The following is a 14,854-nucleotide window of genomic DNA, read 5'->3' as shown; positions in this document are numbered from 1 at the left end:
TATGTCATAAAAGGTTATTCTTGCTGCCATCTCCTGTGCATCTTGGGGATAACACAGGAGTGTGCATCATGAACAATTTTTCTCTGTTGCCATCTCGTGTGTATTTTGGAAAATAACACTCAAGAGCATGTCGTCATGAAACCTTTTTCTATGCTGCTGTTTTCGTGTGCATCTTTGGGAAAACACAGGAGGGCTAATCATGAAAAGTTATTCTCTGCTGTTATCTTGGCGTACATTTTAAAAATAAGACCCAAGTGTATGCTATCATAAAAAAATATTTTCTGCTGCCATCTGGTGGGCATTTGGGGAGTAACACCCAAGTATGGATCATCCTAAATATTCATTTTCTACCCTCATCTAGTGTGCATGTTGAGAATAAGACCAGAGTATAAGTAATAAAATTTATTCTTTGCTGCTATCTGGTGTTCATTTTAGGAATAACAAACGAGCGTTTGTCATTATGAATATTCATTCTCTGCAGCCATCTGGTGGGTATTTTGGGAATAACACCACAGTGCAAGTCATGAAAAATTGTTCTCTTCTGCCATCTCCTGGGCATTTTGAAAATGACGCCCAACAGCCTGTATTATAAAGTATTTCTCTGTTGACACTTTTGTGTGCATCTTTGGAGAAACACAGGATGGCATACCATGAAAAGTTATTCTCTGCTGCCATCTGGTGGACGTTTTAGTACTAGCAACCACAGTCCATGTCTTTACTTTTTTTTTTTTTTTTATGTTGCTATCACATGTGCATTTTGAAATTAACCCTCCAGGGCCTGTCATTATGAAAAGTTTTTCTCGGCCACCATTTCAATTGCATCTTGGGACAAACACAGGAGCGCATGTCACGAAAATTTAGACTCTGCTGCTCTCTGGTTGTATTTCGGGAAAAACACCTGAGTGTAGGTCCTGTGTGTTCTCTGCTGCCATCTGGTGGGCAATTTGGGGTATAACACCGCAGCACACATCATAAAAAGTTAATTCCGCTGCATTATCGTAGGAATTTTGAAAATAACATATGGGGTCAAGTCCTTACAAAAAGTTTTTGTCTGATGCCATTTTCATGTGCATCTTGGGAAAAACACAGACATACATGTCATGAATTGATTCTCTGCGGCCGTCTAGTGGGCATTTTGGGTATAACACCACCGCCCATGTTATAAACAGTTAATTGTGCTATCATGCAGTTTTAAAATAACACCAGAGAGCATATTTCTAAGCAATATTTTGGTCCGTGGTTATTTCGTGCGCATGTGGGAAATAACACAGGAGTGCATGTCATGAAAATTATTCTCTGCTGCCATCTTGTGAGCAATTTGATGATAGCACACAAATGTGTCTGTGTAAGTTTTTTCTCCTGCCATCTGGTGGGCATTTTAGGAATGACACCCGAGTGAAGGTCATCATGAAAATTCATTTTCTGTCCTAATCTTTGTGCATCTTGGGAATAACACCAGACTGTAAGTAATAAAGACATATCATCTGCTGCCATCTAGTGTATATATTAGTAATAACGCCTGAATGTTTGACATCATGAATATTCATTCTCTGCTGCGATCTGGTGGGCATTTTGAAAATAACACCCAGTAGTATGTCATCCTATTCATTTTCAGCTGCCATTTGGTGATAATTCTGATTATAACACCACAGTGCATGACATAAATTTTTTTTCTGCACCTATCTTATGTGCATTCTGAAAATAAACTCAAGAGAATATTGTTTTGAAAAGTTTTTGTATGCTGTCATTTTGTGTGCATCTTGAGAAAGACACAGTAGTGCATGTTATGAAGTGATCATCTGCTGCCATTTCTTGGGCATTTTGGGAACAACACCCATGTGTTTGTCAACAGAAAAATTATTTTCTGTCTATGGCCATGCTACTACCCGGGACAAGCCTGATCCCGTCCGATTTCGTGCACATTTTGAAAATAACACCCAGGGGCCATATCATCTAAAAATTTACTTTCTGCTGCCATCTGCTTGGCATTTGGGAATGACACTGGAGTGTAGAACATCATGAAAATTAATTCTCTGGCCCCATCTTATCTGCATCGAGGGAATTTGACCAGTGTATTTAAAAAACTTATTCTCTGCTGCCATCTGGTGGGCAATTTGGGAATAAGACAACAGTACATGTCACGAAAAGTTATTTCTGCTATCTCACGTGCATTCTAAAAATCAACGCACGGGCATGCTGTTATGAAAAGTTGTTTTCTGCTGCCGTCTCATGGGCATTTTTAAAAAAACACTTAAGTATATGTCTTCACAAAAATATATTTTTCTCTCTCATCTATTGTGCATCTTGGAATCACACCAGAGTGTAAGTAATTAAATGTTCTCTGCTGCCATCTGGCGGGCATTTTAAGAATGACATTGAGTGTTTGACATGAATATTCGTTCTCTGCTATAATTATCTGGTGGGTATTTTGTGTATGACAGATAAGTGCCTGTTGGGCACGATGTTATGAAATTTTTATCTCTGCTGCCTTTTAGTGTTAATCTTGGAGTGCCTGTCATGAAAATTTTTCTGTTGCCATCTTGTGGGTATTTTGAAGATGACTCCCACAAGTAAGCCAGCATAAAAATTTATTTTCCACCCTGATATATTGTGCATCTTGAGAATTACACAGTATATAAATAATAAAAAGTTATTATCTGCTGCCATATGGTGTGCATTTTAGGATTAACACCCACTTGTTCTCATAATGAATATTCATTGTTGCGTTTGGTGTGCATTTTGGCACAAATACCACAATGTATGTCATGAAAAGATATTTCAGCTGCTATCTCATGTACATTTTACAGATGACACCCAAGGGTATGTTGTCATGAAATATTTTGTCTGCTGCCTTTCAGAATGCATCTTGGGAAAAACGAGGAGTGCATGCCATGACAAAATTGTTCCCTGATGCCATCACGTGGGCATTTTGAAAATAACGGCCAAGTGTACGTCATCATAAAATTTGTTTTCTGCTGTCATCTGGTGGGCATTTTGGGAATAAAACTCGTGTGTATGTCATCATGAAAATTCGTTTTCTGCCCTCATCCTGAGTGCATTTTGGGAATTCCACCAGAGTGTAATTAAACCAGTTATTCTCTCCTGCCATCCGGTCGGCATTTTTGACAAAGAGCCCAGTGTTTGTCATCATGAACTATTATTCTCAGCCGCCATCTGGTGGGTACTTTGGGAATAGCACCACAGATAATGTCATAAAATGTTATTTGGGCTGCAATCTCATGTGCATTCTGAAAATAAACCCAAAGGAATGTCGTTATGAAAAGTGTTTGTCTACTGCCATATCGTGTGCATCTTGGGAAAAACACAGGAGAGCATTTCATGAAGTGATTCTCCGCTGCCATCTCGTGTGCATTTTGAAAATACACTCAAGTATTTGTCTGCATAAAATATTAATTTTTACTGCCATCTGTTGGGCATTTGGGGAATAACACCACAGTGCATGTCGTAAAATGTTATTTCCGCTATCTCTTGTGCGTTAGGAAAATAAACCCAAGGGCATGTCGTTTAGAAAAGTTTTAGTTTGCTGCCATCTCATGTGCATCTTGGGAATAACACGAGACTGCATGTCATGAAGTGATTTTCTGCTGCCATTTTGTGCATATTTTGTAAATTATTTCCCGCTACCATCTTGGACATCTATGGACATCTTTGGAATAACACCCAAGTGTATGCCATCATAAAAATATTTTTTCCTCTCTCATGTATCATGTATCTTGGAATAATAGAGTGTAATTAAATGTTATTCTCTGCTGCCCTCTTGTGGGAATTTTAAGAATAACACCCGACTGTCATAATTATTCATACTCTGCTGTCATCTGGTAGGCATTTAGGGAATAACACCACAGTGAAAAGAAATATCATGAAAAGATATTTCTGCTGCTATATGTGTATGTTGAAAATAACACCCAAGGGCATGATGTTTTGAATTTTTGCCCTGATCCCATTTTTTGTGAATCTTGGGGTGAACCAGGAGTGCATGTCATGAAAAATTATTTTCTTCAGCCATCTCGTGGGCATTTCAAACATAACACCCGGGTGTAGGTCATCATGAATATTTATCCTTTGCTGCCATCCTGTAGACATTATGGGAATAACACACGAGTGTATGCCATCATGAAACTGTATTTTCTGGTCTCATATACTGTGCATCCTGTGAATATAATAGCTGAGCGTAAATAATAAAAACTTGTTTTGTGCTGCCATCTGGTGGGCATTTTGGGAATAACATCACAGTGTATATCATGAAAACTTATTTCTGCTGCTATATCTCATGTGCATTTAGAAAATAACACCTCAGGGTATATCGTTATGATTTTTTTCTCTGCTCCCATTTCGTGTGAATCTTGAGAATAACACAGTAGTGCAAGTCATGAAAATTGTTCTCTGCTACCATCTCGTGGACTTTTTGAAAATTACTTCTTGGTGTATTTCATCAACAAATATTTTCCGTTGCCATATGGTGGGAATTCTGAGAATAAAACTTTACTGTAGGTCATCATGAAAATTCATCTTCTAAACAAATCTAGCATGCATCTTGGAAATTACATGAGTAAGTAAAAACGTTATTATCTACTGCCACCTAGTGGATATTTTAGGAATAATGCCCGTGTGTTGTTATCATGAAAATTCATTCTCTGCTGCCCTTTGGTAGGCATTTTGAGACTAACACCACAGCGCAGGTCAAGAAAGTTTATTGCTGCTATCTCGTGTGCATTTAAAAAATAGCACTCTACGGTATGCCATTATAAGTTTTTTCTCTGCTGCCATTTTGAGTGAATCTTGGGAATAAAATCAGAGTACAAGTCATTAAAAATTGTTCTCTCCTGCTATCTTGTGGACATTTTGAAATTCACACCCAGGTCTATGTCATCATAAAAATTTATTGTCTGCTGTCATCGTGTGGGCATTTTGGGAATAACACCCGAGTGAAGGCCATCATGAAAATATACTTTTTGTTCTCATTTACTTTGCATCTACTGTGCACCAGAGTGGAAGTAATTAAATGATATTCTCTAATGCTATCTGGTGGGATTTTGTACATGACAGAAGAGTGCCTGTTGGGCATGACATGAAATTTTTATCTCTGCTTCCGTTTTGTGTTAATTCATGAAAAATTGTTCTCTCCTTCCATCTTGTGGACATTTTGTAAATAATACTCAGGTGTATCTCATCATAAAAATGTATTTTTCTCCCTGATATAGTATGCATCTTGGGAATTACACATAAATTAAGTAATAAAAAGTTATTCTCTGTTGTCATCTGGTGGGCATTTTACATGTATATCCTGAAATCTTATTTCTGTTGCTATATCTTGTAAAAAAATAACACCCCAGGGTACGTCGTCGTGAAATTTTTCTCTGCTCCCATTTTGTGTGAATCTTGAGAATAAAACAGGAGTGTAAATAATGAAAATTATTTTCCACTGCCATCCTATGGGCATTTAAAAAATTAATTCAAGGTGTATATTATCAATAAATATTTTCAGTCGGCATATGGTGCAAATTTTGGGAATAAAACCTTACTATAGGTCATCATGAAAATAGATCCTCCACCCCAATTCGGGTGCATCTTGGAAACTACACAAGAGCATAAGTAAAAAAGTTATTCTCTGCTGCTATCTGGTGGGTATTTTCGGAATAACACTCTAGTGATGCCATCATGAAAATATTTATTCTGTGCTGTCATCTGGTGGTCATTTTGGGAATAACACCCCAGTGCCTGTCAAGAAAAGTTTTTGCCACTATTTCATATGTATTTAAAAAATAACACCCCAGGGTATGTCGTTATAATTTTTTTCTCTGCACCCATTTTTAATGACTCTTGGGATAAAAATTAGAGTATACGTCATAAAAAGTTGTTCTTTGCCATCTCTTGGACATTTCGATAACACCCAGGTGCATGTCATCATAAAATTTTTTTTCTGCTGCCATCTTGTGGGCACTTTGGGAACAACATCTGTGTAGCTCGTCATGAACGTTCATTTCTGCCGCCATCTCGTGGTAATGTCGGAAATAACTCCATATCGCATGTCAGAAACAGTTATTTCTTCTGCTATCTCATGCAGTTAGAAAATAATACCTAAGGGCATGTCGTTGAGCACAGTTTCTTCAGTGGCCTTTTCGTGTGCATCTTGGGATGCACACGAAACACAGGCCTGTATGTCATGAAAATTTATTCCCTGCTGCCATCTTACATGCATTTTGAAAATAATACACAAATATGTCATTATAATATTTTTTCTGCTTCCATCTGGTGGGCATTTTAGAAATAACACTCAAGTGTAGGTTATCATGAATATTCATTTTCTGTCCCATCTTTGTGCATCTTTGGAATAACACCAGAGCGTAAGCAATAGCTATTCTGTACTGCCATCTGGTGTATATTTTAGTAAAAATACCTGTTTGTCATCATGAATATTCATGCTCTTCTGCCATCTGGTGGGCATTTAGGGAAGAAGACCATAGCACATGTCACAAAGAATTATTTCAGCTGCTATCCTGTGTGTATTTTGAAAATCATTCCTAAGGGTGTGTCGTTATGAAAAGTTGTTGTCCGCTGCCATTTCGTGTGCATCTTTGGAAAAACACGGAAGTGTATTTTATGAAAATTATTCTCTGCTGCCATCTAGTGGCCGTTATCATAAAAATGTATTTTCTGCTGCGATCCTGTGGGCATTTGGGGAATAGAACCCGAGTGTATGCCATCATGAAAATATATTTTCTGTTCTTATCTACTGTGCATCTTGGAATAACACAATAGTGGAAGTAATTAAATGTTATTCCCTGTTGCAATCTGGTGGGAATTTTGTGTATGACAGAAGAGTACCCGTTGGGCATGAAATTTCGGAACTTTTATCCCAGCTTGTTTTTTGTGTTAAACTTAGGATGAACACAGGAATGCATTGAATGTCAGGAAAAATTGTTCTCTCCTGCCATCTCATGGGCATTTTGAAAATAATGCCCACGTGTATGTCATCATAAAAATTTATTTTCCACCCTGATATAGTGTGCCTCTTAGGAATTACACATAAATTAACAAAATGGTATTCTCTGCTGCCATCTGGTGGGAATTTTGGGAATTACACCACAGCTCATGTCATGAATAGTTATTTCTGCTGCTTTCTCTTGTGTGTTTTATAAATAACACCCAAGGGCAAGTCCTCATGAAAAGGTTTTGTCTGATGCCACTTTGTGTGCATCTTAAGAAAAACAAGAAGTGAAAAATTGCTCTCTGCTGTCACATTGAGGGCATTTTGAAAACAACACCCAGGTGTACGTCATCATAAAAATTTATTTTCTGCTGTCATCTGGCGGGAAATTTGGGAATAAAACCCAAGTTAGGTCACCATGAATATCCATTTGTGACCCAATCTTGTGTGCAAGATTGGGAATTACACTAGAGTGTAAGTAAAATAGATTTTCTTTGATGTCATCTGGTGGGTATTTTTGTCATCATTATTAACCATTCTCTGCTACCAACGGTGGTTATTTGGGAATAACACCACAGTGCAGATCAACAGAAGTTATTTCTGATTCCATATCCTGTGCACTTTGAAAATAACCCGAGTTCCTATCTTTAGGAAAAGTATCTGTCTGCTATTTTATGCATCTTGGGAAAAAACACAAGAATGTTTTTATCTGCTGTCCCCTCGTGGGCATTTTCAATATAACACCCAAGTGTATGTCATCATTAAAATTTATTTCCTGCTGTCCTCTGGTGGGTATATTGGGAAGAACACTAGAATGCATGTAATAAAAAAAGTTACTCTTTGCTGTCATCTGGTGGACATTTTTGAAATAAAATTTGGTGTAGGTCATGAATTTTCATTATCTGCCTTCGTCTAGTGTGCATCTTGAGAATAACACCAGAGTGTAAATAATAAAATTTATTCTTCCTGTCATCTGGTGGGCATTTTGGGAGTTACACCACGGTGCAGGTCATGAAAAGTTATTTCTGCTGCTATCTCGTGGGCATTTCGAAAATAACATACAAGGGCATGACATAACGAAAACTTTGTCTGCTGCCATATAGAGTGCATTTTGGGAATAACACCATGTACAAGTCATGAAAAGTTATTTCTGCTGCCAAATCTGGGTTTTTTGAAAAAAAAAAAAACCTCGCAAGTGTATGTCGTCATAAAAATTTATTTCCTGTCTTCGTGTAGTGTGCATTCTGTGAATTACACGGGTGTAATACAATTTATTCTTTGCTGCCATCCTGTGGGTATTTTAGGAATGACACCAGAGAGTTTTACCATGAATATTCATTCTCTGCTGCCATCTGGTGGGAATTTTGGGAATAACACCACAGCGCATGTCATGAAAAGTTATTTCTACTGCTTTCTCCTATGCATTTTATTAACACCGTAGAGCAAGTCGTTGTGAAATGATTTTCTGCTGCAATTCTGTGTGCATCTTGGGAAGAACACAAGCCTGCATGTCCTGGATACTATACTGCCATCTCGTGGACATGTTGAAAATTACACCCAAGGTCAATCCATCATGAAAATACATTTTCTGCTGCCATCTGGTAGGCTTTTGGGGAAAAACTCCAAAGTGTAGGTCATCTTGAATATTCATTCTTTCCTGCCATCAGGTGGACGTTTTGCGAATAACACCACAGTCCAAGTCATGCAAAGTTATTTCTGCTGCTATCTCATATGCATTTTGAAATTAACACACACGGTCATGTCCTTACAAAATGGTTTTGTCTGCTGCCATTTTGTGTGCTTCTTTGGTAAAACACAGAATTGCATGTCATAAATAGTTATTCTCTGCTGCCATCCTGTGGACATTTGGCGAATAACAGCAGAGCGTATGTAATAAAAAGTTATTCACTGCTGCCATCTGGTGGGCATTTTAGGATTAACACCTAAGTGATTGTCATGAAAATTCTTTAACGCTGTCGTATGTTGTGCATTTTGAGAATAACACCACCTGCATGAGATCAAATGTTATTTCTGCGGCTATATAATATGCATTTTGAAATAAAATCCAAGGGTATGTCATTATAAACGGTTTTCTCTGCTGGCATTTCTTGTGCATCTTGAGAATCACAAAAGAGTGCATGTCATGAAAAGTTATTCTCTGCTACTATGTCATGGGTAGTAGGAATAAAGTAACATAGCAGTAGAGTATAATATTCATGACATGCAGGCCTGTGTTCTTCCCAAGTGTATGTCATCACAAAAATTTTTCTGCTGCTATGTGGTGGGCATTTTAGAAATAATATCTGACTGTAGGTCACCATGAAAATGTATTTTCTGCCTTCAACTAATGTGAATTTTGAGAATAACATCATAATGTAAGTAATAAAATTTATTCTTTGCTGCCATCTGGTAGGTATTTTAGGAATCACACCCAAACATTTGTCATCCTGAATAGTCATTTTCTGCTGCTATCTGTTGGGCATTTTGAGAAAACCACAGTGCAGGTCATGAAAAGTTATTTCTGCTGCTGTCTGGTGTGCATTTTGAAAATAACGCTCAGGGGACCGTTCTTATGAAAAGTTTTTCACTGCCACTATTTCATGTGCTGCCATCGATGAGTATTTTTGTCTTTGGGAAAAACACAGGAATGCATGTCATAAAAGTTTTTCTCTACTGCCCTCTCTTGGTCATTTTGAAAATAACACTCAAGTGTATGTTATAAATTTTTTTTTTCTGCCGCCATTTGGTGGGCATTTTGGGAATAACACCTGAGTGTAGGTAACCATGAAAATTTATTTTCTGCCCCCATCTTATATGTATCTTGGGAGTAACAACAGAATGTATGTAATAAAGTTTGTCTTGTTGCTATCTTGTGGGTATTTTGGGAGTAACACCACAGTGCATGTCATAAAATGTTATTTCTGCTATCTCATGTACATTTTGAAAATAACACCCATGGGAGTGTTGCTATGAAAATTTTTGTCTGCTGCCATTTCATGTGCATCTTGGGAAACACAGGAAAGCTAGTCATGAAAAATATTCCCTGCTGCTATCCCATGGGTATTTTGAAAATAATACACAAGTACATATTATAAAATTATTTACTGCTGCCATCTGGTGGGCATTTTGGGAATAACACCCAAGTGTAGGTAGTCACAAATACTTAATTTCTGCCTCTATCTCGTGTGCATCTTGAGAATAACACCAGAGTGCATGTAATAAAAAGTTACTCTCCACTGACATTTGGTGGGCATTTTGAAAATAACAGAAGAATGTGTGTCATAAATAATTATTCTTTGTTGCCAATCGTGTGCATCTTTAAAATAACACCCAAGTTATGGAATGATAAAAACTTATTCTCTGCTGACATCTCGTTTTGCCTTTTGAAATAACACCCAAGTGTATGTCATCATAAAATTTATTTTTTGCTGCCATTGTGTGTGCATCTTGGGAATAACACAAGAGTGTATGTTATAAAAATTAATATTCTGCTGCCATCTCGTGGGCATCTCTTGAATAATCCTCCAGGGTATGTCATCATGAAAGTTATTCTTCGCTGCCTTTGCATGGGCATCTCAGGCATAGCACCTGAGTGTAGGCAATCATGAATTTTTATTGTCTTCCTCCATCTCGTGTGCATCTTGGGAATAACACCAGAGTGCATGTAATGAGAAATTATTCTCTTCTGCCATCTGGTGTGCATTTGGGGGATAATACCCGAGTACACGTAATCACAAAAAGTTATTCTCTGTTGCCATCTTGTGAGCATATCGAGAATAACACCCAAGTATATTCTTTTCTGTTATTTTGTGTGCTGTTGAAAAATAATATCCGAAAAAAAATAACACTCGAGTTTATGTCATAAAAAGTTATTCTCTAGTATTGTTTTGTGGGCTTCTCCTGAATAACGCTTGAGTTTATGTCATTATGAAAAGTTATTCTCTGGTACTGTCTTGTGTGCATCCTGGGAATAAAAACGCATGTATGTCATGAAAAGTTATTCTCTGTTGAAATCTCATGGGTATTTTGGAAATAACACCAGAGTGTGTGTAAGAAAAATTTGTTCTCTGCTGCTGTCTTGTGTGCATTTTGGGAAGGACAGTCATGTGTACATTACCATGAATAGTTATTCTCTGGGGCCATCTGATGGGCTTTAGAAATAACACCTGAGTGGTTATCATTATGGATATTCATTTTCTGCTTCCATGCAATGGTAATTTTGGGAGTAATGCCACAGTGCATGTCATGAAAATATATTTAAGATGCTATCCCATGTGCACTTTACTAATAACATCCAAGGGTATGTCATCATAAAATGTTTTTGTCTCTTGCCTATTCGTGTGCATCTTGTTAAATTCAAGGATTGCACGTCTTGAAAAATTGTTTCTGCTACTATCTTGTGGGCACATTGAAAGTAATATCCAGGTGTATTTCATCATAATTTATTTTCTGCTGCTATTTGGTGTGAATTTTGGGAATAAAATCCGAGTGTAGTTCAGATGCAAATTTGTTTTCTGCACAAGAGTGTGCATCTCGACAGTTACACCGGAAAGTAAGAAAAAAAAAGTTATTCTGTGCCGCCATCTGGTAAGCATGTTAGGAATAACACCAGGGTTTTGTCATCATGAATATTCATTCTATTCTGCCATCTGGTGGGCATTTTGGGAGTAACATCAGAGCATAAGTAATAAAAAATTTATTCTCTGCTGCCATCTAGTGTGCATTTAGGAAATAACAGTAGATGGTAAGTAATTGAAAATTATTTTTTTGCTGTCTTCTGTTGGGCACTTAAGGATTAAACCACCATTGTTTGTAGTCATGATTATCTATCTTTTGCTGCCGTCCTGTGGGAATTTTGGGAATAACACTACAGGGCATAGCATGAAAACTCAGTTCTGCTGCTATCTTGTATGTACTTGTAAAATCACACCCAAGGGCATGGTGTTATGAAATTTTTCTCTGCTCCCATTTTGTATGAATCCTGGGGACAACATAGGAATGCAGGTTATGAAAAATTTCCTCTGCTGCCGTCTCATGTGCATTTAAAAATAACACCCAAGGGCATCTTGTTTTGATATTTTTCTTTGCTCCCACTTCGTGTGAAACTTTGGAACAACACAGAAGTGCATGTCATGAAAATTATCCTTGTAGGCATTTTGAAAATTTCATCTAGTTGTATGTCATCAAAAAATTTATTTTCTTATACCATCTAGTGGGCATTTGGGGGATAAAACGTTAGCATAGGTCGTCATGAAAATTCATCTTCTGCCCCAATCTTGTGTACAATCTTGGGGGGAATTACACAACAGTGTAAGTAAAAAAGTTATTCTCCGCTGCCATCTGGTGGGCATTTTGCAAAGAAGATCACAGCACATGTCATGAAGAATAACTTCAGCTTCTATTTCGTGTGCATTTTGAAAATGATACCTAAGGGCATGTCGTTGTGAAAAGTTACTATCCGTGGCCATTTCATGTGCATCTTGGGAAAACCAGGGAAGTGCATGTCATGAAAAACTATCTTCTGCTGCCACTTCATGCCATTTTGAAAATTACAAACTAGTGTATGTCACCATAAAAATAATTTTATGCTGCCATCCTGTGGGCATTTTTTGGAATAACAGCCCAGTGTATGCCATCATGATGATATATTTTCTGCTCTCATCTACTTTGTATCTTGGAATAACCAGAGTGGAAGTAATAAAAAAATTACTCTCTGCTGCCATCTGGTGGGCATTTTAGGAAGAACACCCTAGTGTAGGTCACCACGAATATTCATTCTCTGCTGCGATCTGGTCTGCATTTTGGCAGTAACACCACAGTGCATGTCATGAAAACTTACATCTGCTGCTGTCTTGTGTGCATATAAAAAATAACACTGAAGGGCATGTTGTTTAGAATTTTCAATCCTCTCTCATTTTGTGTGAATATTGGGAATAACGCAGGACTGCATTTCATGAAAAATTATTATCTGCTGCCATCTCGTGGGCTTTTCAAAAATAACACCCTGGTGTATGTCATTAGAAAAAATTTTTTTTCTGCCTCCATCTACTGGGAATTTTAGGAATAACATCGGAGTGTTGGACATCATCAAAATCATTTTCTGCCACCATGTAGTATTCATCTTGAGAATAACATTAGAGTACAATTTAGAAAAAGGCATTTTCTTCTGCCATCTGGTGGACATTTTGGGAATAGCATTCAAGTGTATATCCTCAGAAAAAGTTATTCTGTGCTGTCATCCAGGGCATCACTTGAGTAACACTTGAATGTATGTTATCGTAAAAAGTTATTATTTGTCGCCATTCATTGTGTATCCTATGAATAACTGATGAGTGTATGTCATCATGAGAAGTTATCTTTTTGCGGGCCAGTCCAGGGATGCGAGACTGCCCACTCAGACCTTCGCACTGCCTGGAACCGGCCAAGGCCCGCGGTGCCTTAGCGTGGCTGGCGCCTGCTGGCCGCTGCCTCTCTGGCAGAACCCCCGCAACTCCCTTCCCCCCAGTAGGTGCGCTGCGGACACAGGCGTCTCCGGCGCCCGGGGGGCAGCAGGCGACAACCTCTCATGTCTATGGCCATAACACTCTGAACGCGCCAGATCTCGTCTGATCTCGGAAGCTAAGCAGGGTCGGGCTTGGTTAGTACTTGGATGGGAGACCGCCTGGGAATACCGGGTGCTGTAGGCTTTTGCCGCTCCCTCCTTTTGCTACCCTCCAGCCAGGGTGCTCCTGGACGTCCCTGGAGCTGCTCGCTCGCAAGCTGTCTGGAGGGTCCTGGGCAGCCGCCCGAGCCCAAGGGCGGCCCGCATGGCCGCGCGCCCCGCGCCCTCGCCGGCCCTCACCTGCTCTCCTGCAGAGAGCCGTGGGCTGTTTCCTCTGAATGCTCCATGCCCTGCCTTCCTAGGCTCCGCGGGGCCGAGCCCCAAGGGCAGAGGGCGCTGGGCAGAGGGCGAGGTCTCGTATGGAAGCGTTGCCTGGTGGTGTCGCTGGTGGCTCCGCGTGGTTTTGGGCAGGTTGGGCTCGGCCATGGCGGGGAGCGCAGGGGAGGGGTGGGTCTGGGTCAGTGCCAGGCCGGGACTTGGCAGGGCCACATCTGCCTAGGTGCCCAGGTGGCCGAGAGGATGGCGGGCCACGCCCAGGCCGGGGTCTTACCGAGCGGCCAAGACTGGGGAGGCGGGTGGCCCGGGGCCTGGGCAGTCCCAGGATGCGAGAGCGCCCACCCAGACCTTTGGCACCTCCGGCAACCAGCCAAGGCCCGGGATGAAGGGGCGAGGCGGGCGCGCACTCTCCCGGCCCCCTCCCCCGCACCGAAGCCCTGCGCACGCGCTCGGGACCTCAGAGCGCTGGTAGCCCCTGCCCGGCGAGGGGTCTGCACGGCCTCATCTCTGGGGCCGCTCTCTCGCCAGCGCCGTGGCGCGTGGGGTGACGCCTCCGGATTGGGGCGCGGGCAGCTGAGGCGAGCGCACGTCCACGCCGGCCGCGTCCATGGCTGCCGCTCCGGACCCCGCTGCTGCTCTGGCCGGTGTCGCCGAGGCCCACTGCCAGTCAAGGCGGGGCAGGGACAGGGGAGGGGACAGGGGAGGGTGGAAGCGAGGGGCGCAGTGGCTGGGGGCGGTCGGCAGGACGCAGGGCGTCACCCTTCTCTTCGTGTTTCCCGGACGCGTCGCAGGAGAAGGTCCCGAGTCGCCTGTCGTCCGGGGAGGGACATGCGCGACCCCGGACTCGGCGATCCGGGGAAGAGGCCCCTCGCTGACCACTTCGCAGCGATTGCCAGACGGTGCTCTCCTGGGGCCAGCATTCTTTCTCGAAGGCTGCTTGTTTAGTGAGGAAATTTTCCAACATCTGTCGTCAGAGAAAGTAAATTTTTGTTAATTTTCCTTTCATTTTTTAAATGCCTGTTTGGCAC

The 14,854-nt window shown here is 40.6% G+C and overlaps 1 non-coding gene across 1 annotated transcript; it reads left to right on the top strand.

Annotated features, from left to right (window-relative positions):
• The first annotated feature begins 13,516 nt into the window (after positions 1–13,516).
• LOC111734422 lies at positions 13,517–13,635 on the top strand. Its single transcript, XR_002778446.1, has one exon. It is a non-coding gene; the product is annotated as a 5S ribosomal RNA (ribosomal RNA).
• The last annotated feature ends 1,219 nt before the right edge of the window (positions 13,636–14,854 follow it).

This window comes from Pteropus vampyrus, unplaced genomic scaffold (genome assembly GCF_000151845.1).
Source record: "Pteropus vampyrus isolate Shadow unplaced genomic scaffold, Pvam_2.0 Scaffold1180, whole genome shotgun sequence".
Classification (NCBI taxonomy): domain Eukaryota; kingdom Metazoa; phylum Chordata; class Mammalia; order Chiroptera; family Pteropodidae; genus Pteropus; species Pteropus vampyrus.
This window is presented reverse-complemented; position numbering and strand designations above follow the sequence as displayed.